Source organism: Protopterus annectens, chromosome 10.part0, assembly GCF_019279795.1.
Source record: "Protopterus annectens isolate FY-2018-M chromosome 10.part0, PAN1.0, whole genome shotgun sequence".
NCBI lineage: Eukaryota > Metazoa > Chordata > Ceratodontiformes > Protopteridae > Protopterus > Protopterus annectens.
Genome location: NC_056744.1, coordinates 910,894,198 through 910,899,197, shown reverse-complemented (window position 1 = coordinate 910,899,197; position 5,000 = coordinate 910,894,198).

Sequence of the window (5,000 nt, the reverse complement as noted above, 5' to 3'; positions counted from 1 at the left end):
GCACATTCAACATCCTCAAAAGATGATAGAGACATGGACTTTGCAATGTCAGCTATTACCATTCAAGCCATGTTACAAATTAAGGAAGAAATAGGAGTAGGCACACAGAAGATAGCTTGAATTGTACCCGTGTCCTACCCTCAGAGAAGTGACTGGATCAATGTTGAGAGTCTTTATGTACTAGTTAAAAGGGGAAGATAAGATATATACACTATCCACTGTTGATGGTGCACTGTCATTAAAATATTCTTGATAAGTAATTTATTTTTTCCATAAAATTGACTGGTAAATCCGTGATATAACAGATGGTTTATCATCTTTATATGACTATATACCTTATTCATAGCAATGAACCATGAAGACCAATGATGCATCTATTGGAGGAACAGGAAAAGGTATGTGTTTAAATGCTTTGTATTAAGGGGAATGTAATATGCATCACTGAGGGTTTTAATCTCACTCTCTCACCACAGCACTTCATTTGTTTGCTTGGTCATTTGTTTTTGTTTACCCAAAATACATGTAGCACAAACTCAAAAAGGGAAGAAGCATTTGGTGATTAAAAATTATGGCAGCTATTTGGAATATCTGAACCTGGTTCAGACTGAGAAAGGGGAGATTATCTAGGTAGGAGGTGTTTTTTCCTGACACTTGTCTGCTCAACTAAAGATTGAATTTATAGTGCACCTGTGGGAATTTTGTTTACTCTCTTGCCAACTAACGTAGTGGAAAGCAAGTCTACAAACCAGGTAGGGATTAGACAAGAAAGAAAAAAATGAGAACCAGCTAATAGATTGTGTTTCATGGATTGTAAAAGGACTAGCAATGTGTTTGAAATGCAAAGCCATATTAAATGAGATAAGCAGACAAAAATGTAAACTTATTTTCTCACCAGGAAACCAGACTTTGGACAAGGGATATCCCAGCTTTTCTGAAAGGCTGGAGAGGGTGGTCAGTTCATAATAGTGCTAAGGTTACAAAGCAGGAGTGTGATCACTTTAACTCATGAATATCTGAGTTGGACAAAGGAGGATTCTGTAAAGCATAAAGAGGGGAGATGGGTGATTAGCAAGGTTAAAACAGGTGAGGGTAGACTGTTCATAGTGAATTTGTTACAGTCCTAATGAAGATATCCCTACTTACTTACAAAACATTTATGAAAAGATCTGGATGTTGGGCCAGGACAATATACCTTTAGTAATTGGTGGTGATTTCAGTGTGGTTAGTGATCCTGGGTAGGACAGACTCCCAGAAAATAGCTGAAAATTATCAAAGTGTAGCCAAGCATTGAATACAGGTACAGAGATATTAAACCTTATAGATGTGTGGTGGGTATTGCATCCAGTAGAAAAGGAGTTCACTTATATAGTAATCATGGTTTGTAGTGCCGGTAGGATTGATTTCTAGCTTTTATCCATGGATCGTATGACACAGGCCATGGAGGTCGAACATAAAATTAATGTACTGTCAGATCTTGGACAAATATAAAATGTTTAAAGGGGAGAGAGAGAGAGAGAGAGAGACAGAGACACACAGAGAGAGAGAGAGAGCGTGAGAATTCGGACCTCCTACTCTATAAAAGAGAATAAATCGTGGAGAATTTTTGAAAGATAATATGAGAATTTTGGGAGAAATAGCAGGTTATATGTGTCTACTTGACTGGTTACTTGGAAATTTTCAAGATTAAAATCAAAGATTGGGCAGTCATGACATGAAAATTGGTATGGGGTAGACAAACAGGTCTCAGGATAAAGCAAACTGAGATAGCCAAGTTAGAAAAAAAGTGGGAAATGTCAGAATAAAATTCTGTAAATCAAATCAAAGAACTTAAAATACCATATTACAGGAAAATGATACCATACCTACACAGAAGTTTGAGGAAGAATGTGAGGCTTTTAATCTGTGCTAAATATAACTACATTAAAGCAGGAAGAGAGGGAGCAGCTAGATGGAGGCATAATGGAGCTAGAAATTTTGCAGGCAATAAACAAACTTAAAGGGGGGGGTAAGGCACCTGGTCCCAGTGGGATCACTGGGGACCTATATAATGCTTATAAAAAAGTGTAACATGACTTAAGCTACTCTATCATTACTGGCAGCACAGGGAAGGGTTTACAGAAGAAACGTTTACAACTAAAATAATATTTTTACATAAAGATGGGAAACTAAGAATAGATCTGCAAAGTTATAGGACTATATCTCTGCTAAACCTTGATGTCAAAATCTTTGCTAAGATTCTGGTGAATAGATCGGAGAAAGTTATACCCACAGGGCCTGACTTAGTCAGATTATGGCTCAACCTTCACAGTTAGGCCAGGACAAGAGAAATTTCCATGGCAGTACTCTGTATAGACTTCCAGAGAGCTTTTGACTCAATTGTTTGGACTTTTTATGGAATCCATTGAAAGCATTATAACTCTCTGAAGGATAAATAAAGAAATGTAGGCTTTTGTATAGTGCACCATGTGCCTACACAGTTTCCAATAGGGTGAAATCAGCAAAACTACACCTTATGAATGTTGCATGGCAGGGCTACCCATTATCACCTATACTCTTTGCTTTGGCTGTTGAACCTCCAGCACAATATTTCCAACAGTACATGGCCCATAGGTATAAACATGCTGGGCGTTGGAGCATTTACATCAATGTGGTTCACTGATGATGCAGTTATATGGATGTTTAATCCCTGTAAGGTAACCACTGAGATATTAGGAGCATTAAACAGCTTTTAGTTAATTTCAGTGCAAGAAAGGGGGTATGAGCATTCCATACCTGACCACATATTCATGCAATAGGATGAGGGTCTATATTAGAACACCGAACGTTCAAAATTTCAAGTGTTCTAATAACGACCCATTTTCAGCGAACGCTGAAAATATCGAAGAAACAGAAAAACAAATTTTTTCCTAGGGAAAGAATTTGGTTGTTAGTTTCTGTTGCTTCGGTATTTTCAGTGCTGTGGTGGAAAGTTACGGGTCAGGTTCAGGTAAGTGTGCGATTGTGTGGATGTGAGGGTTAGGGCAGGTTAGGTGAGTTAGGGTTAGGGCATGGGTCAGGTAAGTGTGTGATTGTGTGGACGTGAGGGTTAGGGCAGAGTAGGTGAGTTAGGCTTAGGGCGCGGGTGAGGTGACTGTGCAATAGTGATGGACCTTAGGGTTAGAGTTTGGGTTAAGGTAAGTGGATAGTTAGCGGTGTATGTATAGTTTAGTGTAGGTTTAGGTGTAAGAGTTTAGGTGTATGTGTGTTGATTGCTGTTTGTTTGGTGTGCTTGTGTTGTGTGTATGTGTTTTGGAACAGCAAATTTTTTCCCTAGGAAAAAATTTACTGTTCTGTATGTTCAATGTTTTAAATTTTCGATTCATAGGGTTCGATATTAGAACACTCGAAATTATGAACATTCGGTGTTCTAATATAGACCCTAGGATGGCAGTATAGAAGAAGAAGAGTGAAAGAAAAGCCTATTTGGTATGCTTTAGTAGCTGACAATATTTGTTAGAGTTGAAAACTCCATACAACAGAAAAAGACAGCATGGGATCTGAGAGGATGGAGACTTAGTTTGAGGAGCATTAGTTTCAGAAAGGGGTAAGGGCATAGGAAAAAGGGAAATGTATATGGGTATCCAGGGAATGCAGAATGGAGAATAATATGCTCTACTGGAAAAACTGGGCAAGTAAGGAAGTGTACAAATAAAAAGGGCTTACTGCAGGAGAACATGGGGGAATTAATTTTCTGTCAGTAATTGTCACAAAAGGCGGGGGAAAGTAGGACTGGTGGCAATATTTACAATTAAGAACTATCACTTGGAGAATGTGGGTAGGAGGCAACTAGGAAACCGCTCAGCAGGATAACAGAGGCTATTTTAGTTTGTTGACTCAAAACATTTCAGTAATGAAGTATTACTCACTTATCATAATAGTTGTGGAGACCGACCAGGGCAGTTACAAAAGGTTTGGGATTAAGAGTTAAATACCAGGCTTACTGTCAAGGATTAGGGGTGTACTATGTAAGACAGTAGACTGCACCTTTCCAGCCATTAGTTCATTCACATTATTTAAAATAGAATATAGTGGCCTCATATGGCAATTGATGGAGATGTAAGGAAGCTAAAGCAGGGTACTTACAAATGATTTGGCACTGCTGGGAGAAATAGCAACACCAGGGGAAGTGACTGAAGCAATTACTGCTGCAACACATGTAACTGTCCAAAAAGGAGATGCTCTTTTTCAGTGATTTGGTGTTCAAAGTGGAGTACAGAGACTAGAAAAGATGGTTCAGAATTCAGCTCGACACATCACAGGTGCCTTCTTATCATTATCAGTTATGTTCAGATACTGGAAATCCTCAGTTCAGTGGTGGAAAAAAGATTTCATGATACATCTTAGTAAAATTCATGTCTTTCTTTAAGGAAGTAGACCAAAAGCTTTTTGAAGAATGTAAATGTATTTTTATAGAGTGGTTACATATACATAGCGTTAACATGTTTCCATGATAACACACTAGGATACATTGAGGCTGAGGAAAATGTTCTTATCTTCTGCTTGCGGACTATTTCAAGTTGTATGCTTTGTATTTAACAGTCATTATGGTGCAAATTCAATGAATATACTTGTATGTTTATTTTTGCTTTGAACTTGTTTGTCTACATATCACATGTATGTACCAAAATATTTTTGGAAGACTAATTGTTTCTTAATAAAGATTAATATTGTAAAAATAATAAATAAATAGAATGTGTTACCTTTCACTTATAAAATGTTCTTTTGGTGGAGTCATATGATTCAGTTCTATTTACCAAGGATATCAATGACAACAGTTCCTAACACTGTATATCTGACAGACCCATGATTCAGTTCTATTTACCAAGGATATCAATGACGACAGTTCCTAACACTGTATATCTGACAGACCCTTTCGATATAGAACTTCAAAGAACATGAAACTTTTAAGACTGCAAATGAGAAAATGAGGTACAGTTGAGAGGTATGATCTAATAGACGTT